This window comes from Schistocerca americana, chromosome X (genome assembly GCF_021461395.2).
Source record: "Schistocerca americana isolate TAMUIC-IGC-003095 chromosome X, iqSchAmer2.1, whole genome shotgun sequence".
NCBI lineage: Eukaryota > Metazoa > Arthropoda > Insecta > Orthoptera > Acrididae > Schistocerca > Schistocerca americana.
The window spans coordinates 503,738,176-503,763,195 of record NC_060130.1 but is presented as its reverse complement, the minus strand read 5'-3'; the positions used below and the strand labels follow the sequence as shown (position 1 = coordinate 503,763,195).

Below are 25,020 nucleotides of genomic sequence, written 5' to 3'. Positions count from 1 at the left end.
GTTGGAGGGTCTAGTTTGTTAGGTTTGGTTTTTATTGGGGTATTTATGTTGATTTGTAAGGAAGGGTTCCTTGGGTTCCTCGCAATTCAGAAGTTTGTAAAATGCTTTTGCCATGATTTCTGCATTTTCCTTGTTACTGTGTGTCATTCTTCCATCTTCATCTTTCAGTATTAGTGTAGGGGCCTCATATTGTTGAAGTTGTTTCCCCAAGATTTTGTAGTAGTTCCTGGAGTTGGTTTTATGATAATTACCTTCTATAGACTTTATAATATCTTTATGAAATCCTCTCTTGATTCTTCTAATATTTTGAGCGAATTTTTTTCTTTCATTTTTTAGGTTGATGGCATTTTCTTCAGTTTTATGTGTTTGAAACTTTAACCATGCTTGGAGTCTATCTTCATGGAATTTGTCACATTCTGATGTCCACCATGCATGTTTCCTTCGTGGGTTCAAGGGAGCTAGATTCTCTGCTTCTTTTTTAAGATTAGGCTCTAGTTGTTCTAGATCATCTGTTAATTTGATGGTTTGTGTTATTTGTTGGTACTTATTATTTTTAATTACCTGATGTGGGTCAAACCTCCTTTTTATTTTATTAGTTTTTCCGGTCCTCTTCTTTAACGGTGTGAATTTGATTTTAATTTTAACCATATAATGGTCTGAGCCTGTGTCTACTCCTCTCAGTACTTTAACATTGTGGATCTCCTTATGAAAATTTTTGTCCATACAGACATGGTCTAGCTGCCACTCGCCCTTCCTCCAGTCTGGATGTTTCCATGTTTTAAGTTTACTTGGCTTCCTCTTAAAGTATGTTGATTTCGATATAAGGTTGTGTTCTCTGCAGAGTTCTACAAGTCTTTGACCGTTTTTGTTTGTAAATTTATGTGGACTCCATTTTCCAATTATATCTTTATATTTCCTTTCTTTTCCCAACTGAGCATTGAAATCTCCCAATAAGAGTTTTACATTCTTTTTATTAACTCTGTTCACAGTTTGTTCTAGAAGGTCCCAAAATTTATCTACCTGTTCCTTTGTTTTTGTTAGACAATTTTTTCATTTGTTGGGGCATGAGCATTTATTATTGTATAGGTTTTATTCATTGTTTTAAAGCTTAGAGTCGCAATTCTTGGTGATACTGCTTGGAAATCCGTTACTGAATCTATTATTTTTATGTTTACTAAAAACCCTGTTCCAAACTGGGGACATTGTTTCATTGCCCTCGGTCCTGGTTTCCCATTATAAATTCTGTATCCTTGTGATTCGAATGGGTCCTCTGTGGTGTTTCTCATTTCTTGGATCCCTGTTATTAAAATTTTTTGTATATTTAGTTCATCTGTGAGCTCCTTGAGTTTTCCGGTCTGAAGTAGTGAGTTTATGTTGTGTGTTGCTATATAATTTATTTGCTCATGTTTAATCTTCTTTTTGTGTTTTAGTGTGCATTTGGATGGTTGCAAACTCTCCGATTCGTTGCTGTCTTCTAGTTGACTACCCACAGAATCCGATGTAGCCTTTTCCTGCCTTTTTGAGCAGGACGGTGGCATTTTTTTCCTAAAAGACCTTTCCATTTTTGACTGTCGAAGGTTGTCAACCTTAGTTGGAGCAAGCTCCGATTTACAACTCCGGTTGTTAACCGCAGAGGGTGTGTTTGGTCCGCGAGAGCTATTTTATTTCACTCAAGTCCGCCAGTAAACCGGTGAGGACTTCCCTATCCGCCACCTGGGACGCGCCACGTAGGAGTATCACCTCTCCTCCTACTATGACAGCATAGTAGGTTCGTGGGAAGTAGATTATTCATATAGTTAAGGAAGAGGAAAATTTAATTGTGGTGGGAGACTGGAATTTGATAGTAGTAACAGGAGAAGGAAGGAAAAAATAGTAGGAGGATATGGCCTGGGGAAAAAGAATGAAGATAATTTAATCATTGGTTTAGTTTAAGAATCTCAAAAGAAGACTTTATACGTGGAAGATACCTGGAGACATCGGAAGGTTTCATCTTCATACATATTACATATACAAATGGATATACGAGGTATGTTCGAAAAATTCCGGAACTTTGTCCTCAGAATTTTTTTACGCTTACCTTGTACTATTTTGCATGGTCTCCTTGGAAATACACTCCTCCACAATCGATACATCAGTCCCAACGCCGTTTCCACTTCCGGAAGAAGTCTTGGTAAGCCTTTTGCTGGATCGCGAGAGGCGCCATCTGCAAATTTTCTTTTATCCCATCTATCGTTGCAAATCTTCGTCCTTTCAATGGGGTTTTCAACTTTGAAAATAAAAAAACGTACGCAGGGGCCAGGTCTCGAGAGTACGGAGGATGAGGCAGCACAGTGGTTTCGTTTCTTGTGCAGTAATCACACACCAACAAGGATGAAGGTGCGGGTGCGTTATCGTGATGCAAGAGCCACGAGTTGTCACGCCACATTTCACGCCGTTTCCTTCCCACATATTCTCACAGGCGTCGTAACACGTCCCGATACTGCTATCGATTAATGTTTGTCCCTGTGGGAGGAATTCATGATGAACAATCAGCATGGCTTTGACATTTGACCCGACCTGACGAGCTTGTTTTTGGTCTTGGAGAACCTTTCCTGGCCCATTGTGAATACTGAATCTTGGTCTCAACATCATAAGCGTAGACCCACGTCTCATAACCATTTACGATTCTCTTAAGGAACATCTCGTTCTCAGTCTTTCTGGTCTCATAAGCCATGGGGCGAACTTGGCGGCAACACGATGCATTCCAAGATTCTGTGTCAGGATTTCGTGACATGATAGATCTGATACTTCTGCAATCTCTCGGTAAGTCAGTCTTGGATTGGCACGCACAGTTTCTTTGACGTTCCTGACACGAGCGTCGTCGGTAGACGTCGAAGGGCGTCATGAACGAGGGTCATTTTTAACTTCCATCTGGCCATTTTTAAACCGTGTGAACCATTCGTAACACTCAGTACGGCTTAAGCACTCATCGCCGTAAGGTTCCTGCATCATATGGTGTGTTTTGGTAAAGGTTTCCTTGAGTTTCACGCAAAATTTAATGCAGACGCGTTGATCCTGTAACTCTACCATGTCGAAATTCGCAAACTGTGCGACACAACTCTCTACTGAATGCAGCAGTGACTACTAACTAAGAGATATACAATAACGAAACTTCCGGTAGTAACACATTAAACACAGACGTGTGTAGGGATGGCAACTGCATTTCGCTCGAACACACCATAGGCGACAAATTACGAACGTTCCAGAATTTTTTGAACAGATCTCGTATACAGGGTGGTCCATTGATCGTGACCGGGCCAAATATCTCACGAAAAAAGCGTCAAACGAAAAAACTACAAAGGACGAAACTTGTCTAGCTTGAACGGGGAAACCAGATGGCGTTATGGTTGGCCCGCTAGATGGCGCTGCCATAGGTCAAACGGATATCAACTGCGTTTTTTTTTTAAATAGGATCCCCCATTTTTAATTACATATTAGTGTAGTACGTAAAGAAATATGAATGTTTTAGTTGGACCACTTTTTTCGCTTTGTGATAGATGGCGCTGTAATAGTTGCAAACGTATAAGTACGTGGTATCAGGTAACATTCTGTCAGTGCGGACGGTATTTACTTCGTAATACATTACCCATGTTGAAATGGACCGTTTACCAATTGCGGAAATGGTCGATATCGTGTTGATGTATGGCTATTGTGATCAAAATGCCCAACGGCCGTGTGCTATGTATGCTGCTCGTTATCCTGGACGACATCATCCAAGTGTCCGGACCGTTCGCCGGATAGTTACGTTATTTAAGGAAACAGGAAGTGTTCACCCACTTGTGAAACGTCAACCACGACCTGCAACAAATGATGATGTCCAAGTAGGTGTTTTAGCTGCTGCCGCGGCTAATTCGCACATAAGTAGCAGACAAATTGCACGAGAATCGGGAATCTCAAAAACGTTGTACGTCCGAATGGGACGGAAATCGATAGATTTGATGTACGTGCAAGGACAAACAAAATATTACAACTTTAGAAAAAATGGATCATTTATTCAAGAGAAAGAGCTTCTCAGATTGAGCAAGACAATAACGCACTGTCCACCTCTGGCCCTGATGCAAGCAGTTATTCGGCTTGGCACTGATTGACAGAGTTGCTGGATGTCCTGAGGGATATTGCGTCAAAGTTTGTCCAACTGGTGTGTTAGATCTTCAAATCCAGAGCCGGTTGGAGGGTCTTGCCTATAATGCTGCAAAAGTTCTCAAATGGGAAGAGATCCGGCGACCTTGCTGGCCTAGGTAGGGGTTGGCATGCACGAAGACAAGCAGTAGAAACTCTCTCCATGTGCGGGCGTGCATTATCTTGTTGAACTGTAAGCCCAAGGTGGCTTGCCATTAAGGGCAACAAAACAGGCCGTAGAATATCCTCAACGTACCGCTGTGCTGTAAGGGTGCCGCGGATTACAATCAAAGGGTTCCTGCTATGAAATGAGTTGGCCCACCAGACCACACTGCTGGTTCTCGGGCCGTAAGGCTGTCCTGGGCGGCTCCAAATATGTCTTCACTGGTCATCAGGGCTCAGTTCGAAGCGGGACTCATCGCTTAAGACAATTCTACTTCAGTCAATGAGATTCCAGACCGAATGTGTCCGACACTGCTGCAAACAGGTTTGTTGGTGTACGGAGGTCATTTGTAGTCGGCACAAGGGCCGCCGTGAGCTCTGCACCCTTTCTGTGAGCCTCATTGATGCACCTGTTGACCAGTTGGACATAGGATCAATGATAACGATGAATCAGGTGCTCTGAGTGCCTCTTGACGATTACTCGGTCTCACGTTCTGCCGTCTCTCTAGGTCGACTGCTTTCTTCTTGACCCTTTGTTCAACCACGTTCACTCCTTCCTGCCTGCCAACATCGTCGAATAGTGGCATCGCTCCTATTCAAATGTCGAGCGATTCACCGATTGCTCCAAACGGCTTCTTTGAGTCCAACTACACGTCCTCTCTCAAATGCTGACATCTGCGACTATTGTTCACGCGCCTGTCTGTGAGTCGTAGTTCCTGTCCAACTAGGTACACGAAATGAGAACTTTACGCCCTTGTGTCGACATTTGCCCTGTTTGCTATCCTTGCCAGCTGTGCGGTGAAATTGCACTACAGCGTCGCACTCTGATCAATCGGCCGCTAAAGTTTACAGTTCTGCAGTTTTCATCCATACCTGTATGAATTTCAGTTCGCGCCCAATTTGTATAACTCCTGCGTGGTGCGTCTTTATTTTGTCTTAGAGTGTATGTATGTATGTTCCACATTTTCCTCAAAACCGCAGGACCGATTTCAACCAAACTTCGTACACATATCACTTACTGCCTGGAAAGAACCTCTGTGTGGGTAAGGACCGCCTACAAATGAAAGGGAAAAAGAGTGTATCCCATGACGCGCGATTGCCCAGATTTTATTCATCAGTCATATGAAAATTCTTTTTGATTTATTGCCTTTCGGAACATGCCCATACATCCATATGAACACAGGAAATGTTACAATCAAAGTAGACTACCACGAGTAAACAACACAAAAATGGAACACAGGATACACAGTGGTAGTACACTATAAAAATTCTACTGCTAACACAATCAGAAATGGTAAATCGCCGTTTCTACATATTCGCGATATTTCCAGCTCAGCCCCTATTAATGACTATATATCTAAATTAACAACAAAATGTTCTTTGTATGGCCTGTACGAACCGTTTCAAAAGCTGCGGATGGATAATTTAATATTTTTGCAGTTCTGTAAGACCATCTAGACAGAACAGGTAAACAGTTTACAAGAATCAGAGTCGTGTATTACAGCAACTTGTATAGTTACATCAGTATTCAAACATATACATATAGGAGGTACGTAGTGACATACATTTGGAGACTGAGCATTCCATGTTCTGCAGTGTAGCACGTGGTGATACAGTGAGTTAATTGAGCTTTTGGAGCCGACCGCTGTGGCCGAGCGGTCCTAGGCGCCTCAGTCCGCAACCGTGCTGCTGCTACGGTCGCAGGTTCGAATCCTGCCTCGGGCATGGATGTGTGTGATGTCCTTAGGTTAGTTAGGTTTAAGTAGTTCTAAGTCTAGCGGACTGATGACCTCAGATGTTGAGTCCCATAGTGCTCAGAGCCATTTTGTCTAGGCAAACTGTTATAAAACATATAGATGTATCTTTACCAATGTTTTACTTAATTCACAGTAGCTAAACATCGTTTATTAAGAGAAACCAACAATCGGAATTCAAGTATTTTGTCCTCCTGCTTCGATGATAATAATAATGATTTCGTGTGGCTCAGTGGTTGGGCGCAAGTCCTTCAATCGGACTCCACTTCATCGACTTGCGTGTCCCTAATCTAACCCAATTATCCACTCGCAGAAAGGGGACCTACAGCAGAACGCGGAATCCGAACTACGTGTCGTTCCTGGTGCCTCCTGGCATCGTTTAGAAGTGAAGGGTAGGTTGAAGACCGGCTGAAAATTTCAATAGAACTCGATCCAGCGGCGTCTCGGTTTCCTGGCACGCATTCCCCGACTAGACCACCACGCCCGACTCGTGCTTCAATTAAAATACGTAAACTGCTGCAAAATACTTTTCTAAAAAACTGTCAACATTAAGATGACCGGTGTTTTCATCCACACTTTGCAGAATTAGTGTTATGGAAAGCTACATCCAACCGCCCCCCTTCCCCCCAGGCCCCTCCCCCCCTTCCCACACCATAATACCTATTACGTCAGTGCGAAGTAGAGGTTGTTGTAATTTCTGCTACAACAGTAAAGCTGCGATTAATTTCTAAAAGACACACAGTATACGATAACTTGGACGACAGGAAAAGCAAGTATACAATGAGGTGAAAAAGTAATGGGATTCCTCCAAACACCTTGCCGGACTTTCTTTTCCCCAGTCTAGTACAGAAACTCGACGTGGCATGGACTCAACAAGTCGTTGGAAGTTCTCTGTAGAGACACTGAGATATGATGCCTCTGTAGCCGTCCATAATTTCGAAAGTGTTGCCGGTGCAGGATTTTGTGCACGAACTTATCTCTCGATTATTCCGCATTAATTTTCGATGGGAATGATCCGAGTGGCCACATCATTCTTTCGAAATGTCTAGAATGTTGTTCAGACCAATCGTGAACAATTGTGGCCCAATGACATGGCACATTGTCACCCATAAAAATTTCATCGTTGTATGGGAATATGAAGTCCATGAATGGCTGCGAATGGTCTCCGAGAAGCCCAAAAAAATCATTTCCAGTCAGCGATCGGTTCTGTAGGACCAGAGGACACAGTCCACTCTATGTGAAAACAACCAACACAATTATGGAGCCACTACCAACGTGCACAGCGCCTTCTTGACAACTTGGGACCATGGCTTCGTGGGGTCTGCACCACACTTGAACGCTACCATCAGTTCTTACCAACTGAAACCGAGACTCATCTGTCCAGGCCACCATTTTCCAGTCGTCTAGGGTGCAACCGATATGGTAACAAGTCCAGGACAAGCGCTACAGGCGATATCGTGCTGTTTACAAATGCACTGGCGTCGGTCTGTAGGGGAGGTGTACTATCTTTTCGTTCAAAAAAATAGAATTTTTTAAAAATTGCATTTTTGGATCTATGAAAGTGTTTAGAATCCACCCCTGAAACGGTTTTTCCGCATACGGTACGGAAATGTTTGTTATTCGCAGTTGAACAAAAGGTACATGTGCCTGAAATCGGCCTTTTTCAAGCACCAGGGAATTTCCACTTTGTAGCCGCGAAAAATTATTCTATGTGCTTGCCCATGAGCACAACTGATAAAGTGATCAAGGAACTTATGACGTACTACGGCTTGGGAATCCGACGGCATTCCAATTGGTGGAACAGATGAAGAAGGCAATTTCGGCAACTTATTTCCACAAGTGTTCGACGGATGACCACCCACAACACCAAAATTGTCCGACTGGGGAAACTAGTTGGTGCAAGTGGCGCATTGCAGAGGCTACCGGACATCTGGACGAATATCAACACGACCAGCCGCTCTCCAAAGAAGTTCAAAAAGTGATTCATTCGATCCACGAGGCCCTTTCGGAGGACGAGTTATTGTACCAGTGCTTGGGAGGAAACACACAAAATTCAAATGAAAGTTTGAACGCGTGTGTTTGGAAGTTAGTCCCCAAGCATTTGCATTCTGGTGCGGAGGCTGTGGAGATTGCGACTTTCCTGGCAGTGAGCAGCTTCAACGAAGGGTATTCAGCAATTCTGAAGACCATGACAACGATACACGTCGCCCTGGGACTCTATTCGACGCAGTTCGCCAAGCATTCGGACGATCACCGGATTCAAGCGGCCGAAAACCGCTTGTCACCTGCTGTACGATCGGCTCTAGAGCAGCGCAGGATGGCCCAGACCGATCAGAACGCTCTCTATGAGGAAGAGGAAGGACTAGTTTATGGACCCGGAATAGCAGATTGAACGTAAGTTGCATAATATTGCATTTACATGTAGTCAAAACTTCAAACGCGTTTTTCTCGAAATGATTTTTTTTTTAATCGCGCGGTGTGGTAACTTCAAATCTACTGATTCTTTTTTTCAGACGAAGCTCACTAAATTGTCTAGGAGTTGTACCACTTTTATCCCGATCCATCAACTATAAATAGTTTTACTTGGCCGACGAGTTCGAAACATCGATGAAAAAAACCCTATTTTGTTTCAAATGGACGGTCTAGGCGCTGCAGTCATGGACTGTGCGGCTGGTCCCGGCGGAGGTTCGAGTCCGCCCTCGGGCATGGGTGTGTGTGTTTGTCCTTAGGATAATTTAGGTTAAGTAGTGTGTAAGCTTAGGGACTGATGACCTTAGCAGTTAAGTCCCATAAGATTTCACACACATCTGAACATCTGTTTCAAATGGCCGGCACTTTGTTTCCTATGGTCCAAATAACTTAAGCGAGGTATAGCTCCTAAAGAATCTTACATACTTCGCTAACGTCAACTCAATTTTGATTTCAGACGAGCCGGCTGACCTGTGACATACCGCGCGTGGAGGTCTACATGGAAATTTTGTTTCGTTTCGACAGCACTCCCGCCTTTGCTCTTCGACATTTCCGGTCGAAAAAATTCCAGTTTGTAGAGGAAATATCAATAAACATTTCGACCAAATTTGACATTGATACCTATAACACATCGCGAGAAAAAAATTGTCAAAGAACATGCTTTTTTCGGGCCAAAGATAATAAACCTCCTCTTAACGCCAAATTCCGCCGCACTGTCCTAGCGGATATGTTCGTCGTACGTAACACATTTATTTCTGCGGTTATTTTACATAGTGTTGCTTGTCTGTTACCGCTGACAACTCTACTCAAATGCCACTGCTCTCGGTCCTCAAGCGAAGGTCATCGGCCACTGTGTTGTCTGTGGTGAGAGGTAATGCCTGAAATGTGGTATTCTCGCCACACTCTTGACACTGTGGATCTCTGAATATTGAACTCTCTAACGATTTCCGAAATGGAATGTCCCATGCGTCTAGCTCCAACTACCATTCCACATTCAAACTCTATTAATACCCGTCGTGTGGCTATAATCACATCAGAAACCTTTTCGCATGAATCACCTGAGTACAAATGACGGCGCCGCCAATGCACCGTACTTTTACACCTTGTGCAAGCGTCTCTGTGTAAAAGATCGATTTGAAAGGGACAGATAATTCCAAGCAGTTTTATGTAGTGGCCGATCTGTTTCGTTACATCGTAACCCACTTTTATTACGTAGAATTTGAGGTATGATGAACGAAGCAGGTTTCATCTGAAGAAATCGATTTGGAATAGATCGATTGGTCGCAACTGATTTTGGATTTATCAAATGAGCGACGGGCTTAATAGCGTATCAATGTATCGTGTAGTATCGCTGATGTGGACATCATAAAGCAGAGTAGGAGGGCAGCGAGCACTCAGTTAACTAGATTGCTGAATTGTGTGTAGCCTGTCCTCCCCCTCTCTGCCCCCACTGATATACAGATTAGAATCAATATTATCCAGACCTAGATGTAGTACGTGCAGACGGCACAGCATGAAACAGAAAGGGCACAATGGAATAACTTGCTGGCCGAAGTAAAGGTGAAGGTAGATGTGAATGGGTTCCAATGGGTACAAAAACTGCAAGCAGTGGCTTCCGTAAAGCAAACATGCAGGAGGACTGACTATACGTGTCTGAAGGACTGGACAGCTGCTCAGGGGGAAATAAAAACTTCGTGGTTTGTGACTGTAAATGCGGATGCGGTTAGATAAATCCGAATGAGTCACCCAGGGAGGCCATTCTCGGCAACAAGCTCGCGAGAGTACATCACGAACGTTGTAATCCTGAGTGGCTCATTCGGGGAGAGACTTGACTAGGCGTCTGTCTTGTGAGTGGAGAAAGTCTGAAACTGCTGCTTGAGGTAGTAACATTCACAGGGCGATATCATAACATAGAGAACACAGCAAAATACGCCTTCATTTATGACACAACAACAGGTACTAAGGCGTAGCAGTTGTAGCAGTTTCTGTTATATGGGAAAGGAACTTTCCTTGCCGCGACACATTACTGCACCTATACAGGGTATAAAAAAAACTAGGTATACAAATCTATAGAGCGTTTAGGGGAGACCAAAATGTCACAGGTGCACTGTTTCGCCGCTAGGGGCCATTGAAGAGTTTGACGTTGGAATACCCTTAGGCCAACGCTGACACTGGTTTTGACTGCTTCGTTTCCAACACGTTGACACTGGAATCTGATCTGCAATACCATTACGTCTTACTGCTAAGAAGGGTAAGTTTTCCTTACTGATATCAGCGTCCACGTCCCTGGATGAACAGTTACATTATTATTGTTAGTACTGACGTTTACAAGTTCTTGATGGCGACTATACGATTTGATGCCAGCATGACGGGGCCCTAACACACTTCTTCGTTGACGTAAGAAATCATGTAGACAATGTTTTCCCGATTGTTGGGTTGGGAGAGATGGACCATTACCTTGGCCACCAAGTTCTCCCGATCTCAAACTTACGGACTTCTTTTTGAGAGGGAAGTTGAAGCGTTTTATGTACGGTTGCCGTTTGCCTGAAGCTGCAGCCGTTATTTGTGAAACACCTGGGTGTTTGAGCGTGTTAGACGCAGATGTCAGCTATGCTTCAATGTAAGCAGACGACATTTTCAGCAAAATCTGCGGTCCCGGGTTCGATTCCCGGCCGGGTTGGAGATTTTCTCTGCCCGGGGACTGGATGTTTGTGTTGTCCCCATCATTTCATTATCATTCGTTAAAATGGTTAGACTGGAATGTGTAAAGACTGGGACTTGAGCGCGCCACAAAAAATAAAAAAACAAATAAATAAATAAAAATAAAATCATATGCAAAGCAAATTTCGTCATATGGCAGTTTGAACACTGTCTCTGAACATGTAAACTAAACTCCATGTTCAGGTCCTGAAGCCCGTGAGACGTCGACCGGCCACCGTGTCAGTCTTTGCCATGTGGCCTCATACGGACGTGATTTTATTTATTTATTTAGCGTATGCCATCTACAGAGTAAAACTGCACACATACTATTAATTAATGTAATAAAAGAATTACAAATATATTATTAAATGATTGATTGCAAACAACAATATGCGAAAGATTAGGGAGACAGTCACTGCAGCTATTACAAGTCCACATCTAAGCAGGTCACTCACTGAACAGCACGTGGAGTAGAATTCATGATATCGCTCCATTCGCCTTCGAACCTTCTCGCAGGACATTCGAAGATCAGGTGAGGGATTGTTTGTTCTTCTGCACCACAGTCGCATCGTGGGTCATCAGTGAGTATCCATTTGTGGAGAATGGCCTGCCGTGGTTAGTCCTCACACGATTAAGTCTGCACCAAGTTCTTCTGAGCATTTGCATTCCTTCCACCGGCCGGCCGGTGTGGCCGTGCGGTTCTAGGCGCTTCAGTCTGGAACCGCGTGACCGCTACGGTCGCAGGTTCGAATCCTGCCTCGGGCATGGATGTGTGTGCTCTCCTTAGGTTAGTTAGGTTTAAGTAGTTCTAAGTTATAGGGGACTGATGACCTCAGATGTTAAGTCCCATAGTGCTCAGAGCCATTTTCCACCGGTATCGAAGGATCAAAATCAGCGATGAGAGGATGGTGACGATTCAGCGACCAGTACTGCCTCCAATCCCTTGCTATGTCGTACCTTTCTGGGAATTTGAGGACTTCGTCTTCCCATATAGTTTTCCTGGATTTTAAGCGGGTAGTTGGTAGATGGTCCAATATTTTTCGCATAGGTATATCTTCAGAGACAGAGGGGTCATTAATTTTCTTCCATTCTCGGATAGCTGCTTGTTGCCTTCTGAGGGAGGGGAGAGCTACATTGCAAAGGGCATGAAGCCAGGGAAGTGGAGTTGATTGCAGAGTTCCTGAGACAATCCTCATGGTGGTATTAAGCTTGACATCTATTTTCTTCGTGTGTGGGCTCTTGTACCAGACTGGGGCGCAGTATTCTGCCACCGAGTAAACAAGAGATTGTGCTGCGGTGCGTAGGGTGTTAGCTTGAGCTCCCAGAAGGTTCCAGTCAGCTTTCTTAATATGTTATTTCGATTTTTTATCTTTTGACTGGTTATTTCTAGGTGTTTTTTTATAGGTTAGTGACCGGTCAAGAGTGATTCCTAGATATTTTGGGCCGGCCGGTGTGGCCGTGCGGTTCTGGGCGCTTCAGTCTGGAACCGCGTGACCGCTACGGTTGCAGGTTCGAATCCTGCCTCGGGCATGGATGTGTGTGATGTCCTTAGGTTAGTTAGGTTTAAGTAGTTCTAAGTTCTAGGGGACTGATGACCACCGATGTTAAGTCCCATAGTGCTCAGAGCCATTTGAACCATTTTAGATATTTTGGATGGCTGTTGTGCGTCAATCGCTCATTGCAAAATGTTTCTTGTAACTCTCGTCTTGCCTCATGATTGTTCAGGTGGAATACGCTTACCTCAGTTTTATCTGGATTTGGGCAGAGCCTCCATTTCGTATAATACTGGTTAAGAAGCCAAAGGTCCGTTGACAGAGTAGCTTCCCCCTCTTCGAATGTCTTGCTGTGAATGGATATTGCAATGTCATCTGCATAGCAGAATTTTTGCGATTTAGTTGCTGGCATGTCACTCATGTATAGGTTGAAGAGAAGGGGAGCCAACATTGATCCCTGTGGGAGCCCATTGTTTATTGAGTAGGATTTACTCGTAGATTGACCTACGTTCTCTCTGAAGTACCGATTTTTCAACGTGTTTTCCAGAAGCTTAGTTGTCTTGCGGCAAGGGATCGCTTTTTTCAGCTTGAGTATGAGTCCGTCGAGCCAGATGGTATCATAGGCGGCCGAGAGGTCCACAAAAGCCACACGGGTTGTTTGGACCCTTTGAAAGCCTGACTCAATGTATGAGGTTAAGGCAAGGACTTGTTCACAGCAGCTCCGTTTGTTCCTAAATCCTGCCTGGTCTGCGGGAATTAGTCTATCTATGGAGTCATATACTCTGTTGTACAACAGTCTTTCTAATAGCTTGTAGCAAATGCTCAATAGGGCTATTAGCCGATAGCTAGCTGGGTCATCCTGTGGCTTTCCTGGTTTTAAGATTGCGAGGATTTTGGCTATCTTGAACTGATAGGGGACCCGGCTGGTGTTCATGATGTCACAGTAGAATTGTCTAAGCCATGCACGGGCGGAGGGGCCCAGGTGTCTGATGAATTTAGGGAATATTCCGTCTAGACCGGAGGCTTTCCTCAGTTTAGGAGATTTTATCACGTTATTCATTTCCAGATCTGTGAACGGAATAGAGAAATCCGTATATTCTTGGAGTTGGCTGTCGATAGTTTTAATCTCTGCTTTAATCTCTTTTTCGAAGATATCATCTACTATCGTTTTGTCTGTAGTGCTACTTGTGAAGGAGATATTTTAGGCTTGCTATTAATTAGGGGTGTTGGTGTTCCCAACTGGCCTAAGGGAGACCATGCCATCCTGCTAGATCAGATGAAGCCCAGGTTTTTTGTTGTATGTTCCCATCTTTCCCTTCTGCCTTCATTTATGGCGTTTAGTATTTGGTTTCCTATGTCAGGATCTTCTTTGGAACTCGTTATAAAGCATTTCAGCTTCTCAATCCCAACAAGGGATGTATTCTTTCCTATAGCCACGAGGGTTGTTACGTTTTGCTACTGCAGTAAGGACACCCACAAACCGTGTATAGTTCTCTGCAGAGGGTGGGACCCACCGCAGGTGTGAGTCCACTTCCTTGGCATAAGTTGTCCAGTCTGCTTTTCTGAAATTCCATCTTGGTTTCTGTGTGGATCTAATTAGGGGGAGTTGCACTCCAGGCTCAGTAATACTGGGCAGTGTTGTGTGCGGGAGAAACCAGGTAATACCCTTTTAGTATGTAGTAGTGGATTCATCATTTGATCAGTTGGCTAATGGTTTAAATGGCTCTGAGCACTATGGGACTGAACTTCTAAGGTCATCAGTCCCCTAGAACTTAGAACTACTTAAACTTAACTAACCTAAGGACTTCACACACATCCATGTTCGAAGCAGGATCCGAACCTGCGACCATAGCGGTCGCGCGGTTCCAGACTGTAGCGCTTAGAACCGCTCGGCCACACCGGCCGGCTTTGATCAGTTGTTATGAGGCATATATCTGGGTTAGTTTCACTTTGCCGACGGGTAGATCGGAATGTTTTCAGGTCTTTGGCATCATAGGCAAGGTGGAGCCGTAGGTATTCAATCCACTCGGATAAGATCTCTCCATTTTCGTTGTTTGTTGAGTAATCCCAGTTCGTATGGTGGGAATTAAAATCGCCGACATAGATTCCAGGATGCCCAATAGTTGGTAGGGGAGGGTTGGACCATGTAACATTATGAGGTTTGTAGACTGTGATTTTATTCCAGAGACTTGGATTACCATGGATTCCACACCTTCCCGCACCGCGCTGTCGAGCACTTTGTAGTTTTGGATGTCATTCCGTACATATAACATAGATCCGTAAACGTCAGATAGAAGATTTCCTACAACTTTGTAGCCATATATTCTCGCTCTAGTTGTGAGTTGAGGTTCATATGCGCTGTGTGTGCTATACGGACGTGATATGGAATGGCCAGGGGCCAGCCAGCACACCGCTCTGCCGGCCGTTGTCAACTTTCAGGCCATGCAGCCACCAAGTCTCTTTCGCGTATAAGGGGCAGTCAAAAGAGACAGATGGAAGAAAAGTAAGTCAGCTGCTTATTACTTCAAAAGTAATCGCCATAAGTGTTAATACGTTTATCCCACTATGAGACAAGACGGCCAGTGCCTTCACGGAAAAATGTTTGTGGTTGCCTAGTCTAACAACACCACCATTTGCAAAGTAGGTTAGAAATCAGATTAATAATGTTACTCACGCAGCTTATGTTCGCTTTATCGGGCAACAACAAAGTTATTGACTGTGGATGGTATCGCCAGAATGGAAATAATGAAGTCACTGTAAAAAACTCATTAATTTTGGCACTTGTCTTGACTGAATTCCCACGTAGATATCGTCGAACTTGTTATGGCTCATCTTGTTGATTCTAGGGTGATTCCACTTTGACTGCTAGAAGGTCCAGATCTGTATTTTAGCAATATTTGAAGACATAACAAATGCGTTTTTCAGGAAATTCTTAATGATCAAACAATCCCAGATCAGAACAATTGTATGGTAGAAATAATTTTTGACTTGTAGTTCACGATCCACATTTTTATTAAACCTCTTGTAAATTCACATATACTTCTTCTTAATTGTCACATAATTAAGAAAACAGTTTTGTATCAATCTTCATATATTTAATTTCCACTTTAATCAAACACAAGACTTGACTGTTCTTTTACAAAGCGAAATAACAATTTAACTTCTGCAAAGTGAAACAACGGTTACAAGTAAGTCAAAGATTATGACAGTCTCACAGAAATGAATACACACAAGAACCATATCACTGTAATATATCGATACATCGGAGTACCTATACATTAATGAAACCAAATGTGAATATTGTTACAAAAATATGTCTGTTACTTCGCAGAAAAGTAGTACGATATTACTGGTATCGAGAACTGGGGTTAGAGTGCCGTAATGGTCACGTAAATGTAGAACCATTACACTAGGGAAGCATGACTGTACCCAGGCGTGTTCCTCATCGTCCGAAGCGAATCGACGGCTACGAATGTCTTTCTACAGGGCTGCAAAAATATCTAAATCGCATGGGGAGAGACCGGGATTATGTGAAAGATGTATAAGGGCTTCCCAGCGATACTTCTGAAGTGTACTGGAAACAGTCTCGGCAACTTGTGGGCGGGTATTACCCGTCAGTCAACATTTCTGAGTGGTTGGAGTTACACTGCACAAGTTTCACTTGAAGCCCTTAGACATCCCATATACCGTCACCATGTTGTTTCCATATTTTTAGAGCCCTGAAGAAAGACATTCGTGGCCGTCTGTTTACGAAGAGGTGCAGGTCTGGGTACAATCATGGTCTGCAGGCAACTGTAAACGTTTTTCCATGAAGGCACTGACCGTCTAATCTCACAGTGGGATAAATGGTTTAACAGTTATGGAGATTAGTTTTGAAATAGTAAACAGTCTACTTACTGTTTTCCATTGTATCATTTTCATTTGACAGAGATTCTCAGCTGACATTACGAGGCTGAGTACATTCCGTTCCAGTCCTCCCGCCACGATGAATCCCTGGCAGTACCGCAACTACAGCCCGCATGAGATTCAGACGCGCTGACCACTCGCCTACGGTGCGGGCGTCTCTGAATGTCTTTAGCGTCGAAACCTTCAGGTAGCTCTAGCGGTGAAACGGTGTACCTGTGCAACATAACAAGTGTTTCTCTCCATCTGCTCAAAACATTTTAAAGGCTTGTACACGTAGCTTTGTACATACTAACTCAGCAAGCTGCTCTTGACAGTAAGTTGCACACCGTGGAACATGTCGGATAAACTGCGAGAGTAAATCGTAACAATGTGTACTAGGTGGTTCACTGATTGCTGGACGAAAGGTTTGCTTACCTCGTGTCTTCTAAAGATGTCTCTACGTCCCACTGGAATTCGTCTCCGTAGATCGCAGCTGTTTTGAACAGTGAAAATCAGTATGTTCGTCGGGTTTGCTGCAATTGTCACTAAAAGAATATTCACGTTCTTTTGATTTAAGAGAACAGATCCTCCTTATTCACTTGTCATTGGTGTTTTTAAATAACGAAAACGCTAACATCTGTGGGGAGGTTATAAGTACCCTCCACCACAGACCGTGAGATGGTATGTGTAGGTGCAGATGAGCTGCGTCCGCCCCGTGGCGCGAGTGATGGGCGGCGCGCCGCGGCGTCCAGAAATACACCTCCGGGCTGAGGCGCGCCCGCCAGCCACCTACATCCCACAAAGACAAGCAGCGGCGCGTGCCGCCACACAGCTAACAGCGCCCACGCTGGCCCGCAGGGCGACACACGGAAGCTCACACCCAACACTGGCGATCGCATTTCCTTGCTGATTTTACTTGTACGAGCATTACACAGCGGTGACCGAACACATGGCATAGCGATAAGCGCCTATACGGATGGCGCTAGTGTCGCGTACACAAGGTACACTATTGGCCATTAAAATTGCTACACCAAGAAGAAATGCAGATGATAAACGGGTATTCATTCGACAAATATATTATACTAGAACTGACATGTGATCACATTTTCACCCAATTTGGGTGCATAGATCGTGAGAAATCAGTACCCAGAACAACCACCTCTGGCCGTAATAACGACATTGATACGCCAGGGCATTGAGTCAAACAGAGCTTGGATGGCGTGTACAGGTACAGCTGCCTATACAGCTTCAACACGATACCACAGTTCATCAAGAGTAATGACTGGCGTATTGTGACGAGCCAGTTGCTCGGCCACCATTGACCAGACGTTTTCAGTTGGTGATAGATCTGCACAATGTGCTGGCCAGGGCAGCAGTCGAACGTTTTATGTGTCCAGAAAGGCCCGTACAGGCCCTGCAACATGCAGTCGTGCATTATCCTGTTGAAATGTAGAGTTTCGCAGGGATCGAATGAAGGGTAGAGCCACGGGTCGTAATTCATCTGAAATGTGAAGTCAACTGTGCAAAGTGCCGTCAGTGCGAACAAGAGGTGACCGAGACGTGTAACCAATGGCACCACGTACCATCACGCCAGGTGATATGCCAGTATGGCGATGACGAATACACGCTTCCAATGTGCATTCACCGCGATGTCGCCAAACACAGATGCGACAATCATGACGCTGTAAACAGAGCCTAGATTCATCCGAAAGAATTACGTTTTGCCATTCGTGCATCCAGGTTCGTCGTCGAGTACACCATCGCAGGCGCTCCTGTCTGTGATGCAGCGTCAAGGGTAACCGAAGCCATAGACTCCGAGCTGATAGTCCATGCTGCTGCAAACGTCGTCGAACTGTTCGTGCAGATGGTTGTTGTCTTGCAAACGTCCCCATCTGTTGACTCAGGGATCGAGACGTGGCTGCACGATCCGTTATAGCCATGCGGATAAGATGCCTGTCATCTCGACTGCTAGTGATACGACGCCGTTGGGCTCCAGCACGGCGTTCGGTATTACCTTCCTGAACCACCGATTCCATATTCTGCTAACAGTCATTGGATCTCGACGAACGCGAGCAGCAGTGTCGCAATACGATAAACCGCAATCGCGATAGGCTACAATCCGACGTTTATCAAAGTCGGAAACGTGGTGGTACGCATTTCTCCTCCTTACACGAGGCATCACAACAACGTTTCACCAGGCAACGCCGGTCACCTGTATATGTGTTTGTATATGAGAAATCGGTTGGAAACTTTCCTCACGACAGCACGTTGTAGGTGTTGCCACCGGCGCCAACCTTGTGTGAATGCTCTGAAAAGCTAATCATTTGCATATCACAACATCTTCTTCCCGTCGGTTAAATTTCGCGTCTGTAGCACGTCATCTTCGAGGTGTAGCAATTTTAATGACCAGTAGTGTATAAAAGTGCAGTGCCTTGCCAGAGCTGTCGTTTGTACTCGTGTGAAAAGGTTTCCGAAGTGATTGTAGCCGCACGACGGGAATTAATAGATTTTGAACGCTGAAAGATAGGTGGAGCTAGACGCATGGGACATTACATTTCGGATACCTTAGGGAGTCAGTATTCCGAGATCCATAGTGTCAAGAGTGTGCCCAGAATGCCAAATTTCAGGGATTGCCCCTTACCACGGACAATGCAGTGGCCGACGGCCTTCACTTAACGAGCCGACCGGTGTGGCCGAGCGGTCTTAGGGGCGTGAGTCTGGAACCGCGCGACCGCTAGGTCGCAGGTTCGAATCCTGCCTCGGGCATCGATGAGTGTGATGTCCTTAGGTAAGTTAGGTTTAAGTAATCCTAAGTGCTAGGGGACTGATGACCTCAGATGTTAGGTCCCATAGTGTTCAGAGCCATTTGAACCTTCACTTAACGACCGAGAGCGGCGGTGTTTGCCTATAGTTGTCAGTGCGTGAAATAACCGCAGAAACCAATGTGAGACGTACGTCGAACGTATCCGTTAGGACAGTGCTGCGAAATTTGGCGTTAATGGGCTATGGCAATAATAGACCGACATGAGTGCCTTAGCTAACAACACGACATCGCCTACACAAAAAAAAAAAAAAAAAAAAAAAGTGTGAAATCTTATGGGACTTAACTGCTAAGGTCATCAGTCCCTAAGCTTACACACTACTTAACCTAAATTATCCCAAGGACAAACAGACACATCCATGCCCGAGGGAGGACTCGAACCTCCGCCGGGACCAGCCGCACAGTCCATGACTGCAGCGCCCTAGACCGCTCGGCTAATAACGCGCACATCGCCTGTAGAGCCTGTCGTGAACTCACTACCATATCGGTTGCATCCTGAACGGTTGGAAAACCGTGGTCTGTTGAAATGAGTCTCGACTTCAGTTGGTAACAGCTGATGGTAGTGTTCAAGTGTGGTGCAGACCCCACGAATCCATGGACCCAGGTTGTCAACAAGGTTCAAAAAATGGCTCTGAGCACTAAGGGACTTTACATCGGTGGTCATCAGTCCCCTAAAACTTAGAACTACTTAAAGCTAACAAACCTAAGGACATCACACACATCCATGCCCGAGGCAGGATTCGAACCTGCGACCGTAGCGGTCACGCGGTTCCAGACTGAAGCGCCTAGAACCGCACGGCCACACCGGCCGGCTGTCAACAAGGCATTGTGCAAGCTGGTAGAGGCTCCATAACGGGGTGGGCTGTGTTTGCATGGAATGGACTAGGTCCTCTGGTCCTACAGAACCGACCGTTGTCTGGAAGCGATTTTGTTCGACTACCTGGAGACCATTGGCAGCCATTCATGGACTTCATATTGCGAAATAACGATAGAATTTTTATGGCTGACAACAGCTGTTCACGAGTTGTCTCAAGAACATTCTGGACAGTTCGAGCAAATGATTTGGCCACAAATCGAACATATATGGGAGAGGAAAGTTCGTGCACAAAATCCTGCACCGGTAACACTGTCGCAACTATAGATAGCTATAGAAACTAAGGCTTATTATTTCTGCAGGGCCTTCCAAAGCGTTGTTGAGTGCATGCCACGTCGAACTGCTGCATTACTCCGGGCAAAAGGAGGTCCGACGCGATATTAGAAGGTATCTCATGACTTTTGTTACCCCTGTGTCGGCCGTGATCTAAGCCATGTGTCACCGGCTGACGTCTCCACTTCTAATGCTGGAGACATCGTCAGACGCTATAAAGCCTTCGTCAGTTGCTATTCGAATATCTGCTCCTCCAACATTTTGTCAATCCCTCCAAATCCTTGAACTCCACTTCCCCTTGCAGTCCGACTTCTGAGACCATCAGCCCCTAGAACTTGTTGTTGTTGTTGTGGTCTTCAGTCCTGAGACTGGTTTGATGCAGCTCTCCATGCTACTCTATCCTGTGCAAGCTTCTTCATCTCCTAGTACCTACTGCAACCTACATCCTTCTGAATCTGCTTAGTGTATTCATCTCTTGGTCTCCCTCTACGATTTTTACCCTCCACGCTGCCCTCCAATACTAAATTGGTGATCCCTTGATGCCTCAGAACGTGTCCTACCAACTGATCCCTTCTTCTGGTCAAGCTATGCCACAAAGTTCTCTTCTCCCCAATCCTATTCAATACTTCCTCATTATTTATGTGATCTACCCGTCTAATCTTCAGCATTCTTCTGTAGCACCACATTTCAAAAGCTTCTATTCTCTTCTTGTCCAAACTATTTATCGTCCATGTTTCACTTCCATACATGGTTAGCCTGACACTTAAATCTATACTCGATGTTAACAAATTTCTCTTCTTCAGAAACGCTTTCCTTGCCATTGCCAGTCTACATCTTATATCCTCTCTACTTCGACCATCATCAGTTATTTTGCTCCCCAAACAGCAAAACTCCTTTACTACTTTAAGTGTCTCATTTCCTAATCTAATTCCCTCAGCATCACCCGACTTAATTCAACTACATTCCATTATCCTCGTTTTGCTTTTGTTGATGTTCATCTTATATCCTCCTTTCAAAACGCTATCCATTCCATTCAACTGCTCTTCCAAGTCCTTTGCTGTCTCTGACAGAATTACTATGTCATCGGCGAACCTTAAAGTTTTTATTTCTTCTCCACGGATTTTAATACCTACTCCGAATTTTTCTTTTGTTTCCTTTACTGCTTGCTCAATATACAGATCGAATAACATCGGCGAGAGGCAACAACCCTGTCTTACTCCGTTCCCAACAACTGCTTCCCTTTCATGTCCCTCGACTCTTATAACTGCCATCTGGTTTCTGTACAAATTGTAAATAGCCTTTTGCTCCCTCTATTTTACCCCTGCCACCTTTAGAATTTGAAACAGAGTATTCCAGTCAACATCGTCAAAAGCTTTCTCTAAGTCTACAAATGCTAGAAACGTAGGTTTGCCCTTCCTTAATCTAGCTTCTAAGATAAGTCGTAGGGTCAGTATTGCCTCACGTGTTCCAACATTTCTACGAAATCCAAACTGATCTTCCCCAAGGTCGGCTTCTACTAGTTTTTCCATTCGTCAGTAAAGAATTCGCGCTAGTATTTTGCAGCTCTGACTTATTAAACTGATAGTTCGGTAATTTTCACGTCTGTCAACACCTGCTTTCTTTGGGAATGGAATTATTATATTCTTCTTGAAGTCTGAGGGTATTTCGCCTGTTTCATACATCTTGCTCACCAGATGGTAGAGTTTTGTCAGGAGTGGCTCTCCCAAGGCCGTCAGTAGTTCCAATGGAATGTTGTCTACTCCGCGGGGCCTTGTTTTGACTCAGGTCTTTCAGTGCTCTGTCAAACTTTTCACGCAGTATCGTATCTCCCATTTCATCTTCATCTACATCCTCTTCCATTTCCATAATATTGTCCTGAAGTACATCGCCCTTGTATAGACCCTCTATGTACTCCTTCCACCTTTCTACTTTCCCCTCTTTGCTTAGAACTGGGTTTCCATCTGAGCTCTTGATGTTCATACAAGTGGTTCTCTTATCTCCAAAGGTCTCTTTAATTTTCCTGTAGGCAGTATCTATCTTACCCCTAGTGAGATAAGCCTCTACGTCTTTACATTTGTCCTCTAGCCGTCCCTGCTTAGCCATTTTGCACTTCCTGTCGATCTCATTTTTGAGACGTTTGTATTCCTTTTTGCCTGCTTCATTTACTGCATTTTTATATTTTCTCCTTTCATCAATTAAATTCAATATTTCTTCTGTTACCCAAGGATTTCTACTAGCCCTCGTCTTTTTACCTACTTTATCCTCTGCTGCCTTCACTACTTCATCCCTCAAAGCTACCCATTCTTCTTCTACTGTATTTCTTTCCTCCATTCCTGTCAATTGTTTCCTTATGCTCTCCCTGAAACCTTTTTGCAGTTTCTTCAGTTTTAATCTACAGGTCATAACCAATAGTTTGTTGTCAGAGTCCACATCTGCCCCTGGAAATGTCTTACAATTTAAAACCTAGTTCCTAAATCTCTGTCTCACCATTATATAATCTATGTGATACCTTTTAGTATCTCCAGGGTTCTTCCATGTATACAACCTTCTTTCATGATTCTTAAACCAAGTGTTAGCTATGATTAAGTTGTGCTCTGTGCAAAATTCTACCAGGCGGCTTCCTCTTTCTTTTCTTAGCCCCAATCCATATTCAGCTACTACGTTTTCTTCTCTCCCTTTTCCTACTACCGAATTCCAGTCACCCATGACTTAAATTTTCGTCACCCTTCATTATCTGAATAATTTCTTTTATTTCATCACGCATTTCTTCAATTTCTTCGTCATCTGCAGAGCTAGTTGGCATATAAACTTGTACTACTGTAGTAGGTGTGGGCTTCGTATCTATCTTGGCAACAATAATGCGTTCACTATGCTGTTTGTAGTAGCTTACCCGCATTCCTGTTTTCCTATTCATTATTAAACCTACTTCTGCATGACCCCTATTTGATTTTGTGTTTATAACCCTGTAGTCACCTGACCAGAAGTCTTGTTTCTCCTGCCACCGAAGTTCACTAATTCCCACTATATCTAACTTTAACCTATCCATTTCCCTTTTTAAATTTTCTAACCTACCTGCCCGATTAAGTGATCTGACATTCCATGCTCCGATCCGTAGAACACCAGTTTTCTTTCTCCTGAGAACGACATCCTCTTGAGTAGTCCCCGCCCGGAGACCCGAATGGGGGACTATTTTACCTCCGGAATATTTTACCCAAGAGGACGCCATCATCATTTATCCATACAGTAAAGCTGCATGCCCTCGGGAAAAATTACGGCCGTAGTTTCTCCTTGCTTTCAGCCGCTCGCAGTACCAGCACAGCAAGGCCGTTTTGTTTATTGTTACAAGGCCAGATCAGTCAATCATCCAGACTGTTGCCCTTGAAACTACTGAAAAGGCTGCTGCCCCTCTTCAGGAACCACACGTTTGTCTGGCTTCTCAACAGATACCCCTCCGTTGTGGTTGCACCTACGGTACAGCTATCTGTATCGCTGAGGCACGCATGCCTCCCCACCAACGGCAAGGTCCATGGTTTATGGGGGGAGGCCCTAGAACTTAGAACTACTTAAACCTAACTAACCTAAGGACATCACACACATCCATGCCCGAGGCAGGATTCGAACCTGCGACCGTAGCGGTGGCGCGGTTCCAGACTGAAGCGCCTAGAACCGCTCGGCCACCATGGTCCGGCAACCGCTTACCCTCCCCTACAAGAATCCCTTGCCAGCTCGTCAGTTTTCTCCATCTCCTTCCCAACACTGAACACCTCTGTATATCTTATACTTTACATCCCGTACTTCCCATAATCTCACCCCCACAACTCACTTTACACTTGCACGCCCTTCGTATCTCTTTCCAGCGCCGTTTTAACGGCCTTACACCTTCACAAAGAAACTGGCCCTCACATCCAGTCCCCGTATCAGGTTACCACCCTTCCTTCCTACGCTCGGGCCGCATCCTAGCTATCCGTATGAAAAGGTTTTTCAGAAACCACTGCCAGTCACAACATTTGTTGACTTACTTAAATTATTTAATGAAGCAACATGTTTCGAGGTATAAACGTCACCTTCGGGCTTCAATGGGAATATAAAGGCATTTAACGAAAGTACACATAGACATTAAAGTTGCTCTTCAGCGTTCTGGCATGTGCTGTGGTGATCTTTGTTCTGCTGTAGAGTTGATCATGATGTTGTACCCTAAGTGCCAATTGCAAGTTTGTGAACACCAAGGAGCCGTAGCAATGAATGTAATCAACACAACACAAGAAATCACCCATTGGAAGGACCATAAAAAAAATGTTGTGTGGAAGGCTAACCAAAGACTGCGTTTTATTAGTAGGACACTTAGAAAATGTAACAGATCTACTAAAGAGACTGCCTACACTACGCTTGCCCGTCCTCTTTTAGAATACTGCTGCCCAGTTTGGGATCCTT

The 25,020-nt window shown here is 44.4% G+C and overlaps 1 protein-coding gene across 4 annotated transcripts in view; it reads right to left on the bottom strand.

Moving 5' to 3' along the window:
- LOC124556606 overlaps positions 1–25,020 on the bottom strand; it is a 445,831-nt gene that overhangs the window by 247,685 nt on the left and 173,126 nt on the right. Inside the window, exons 1-2 of one of the 4 annotated variants that reach the window (XR_006968630.1) lie at positions 17,057–17,310; positions 16,634–16,855 (exon numbers count right to left, since the gene is read on the bottom strand). The exons of 2 other annotated variants lie outside the window; for them this stretch is intronic. The gene's annotated coding sequence lies outside the window, so the exon portion shown is untranslated. Of the gene's footprint in view, positions 1–16,633; positions 16,856–17,056; positions 17,311–25,020 lie in introns of those variants that run through there. One more of the 4 variants, XR_006968631.1, reaches the window with a different exon arrangement.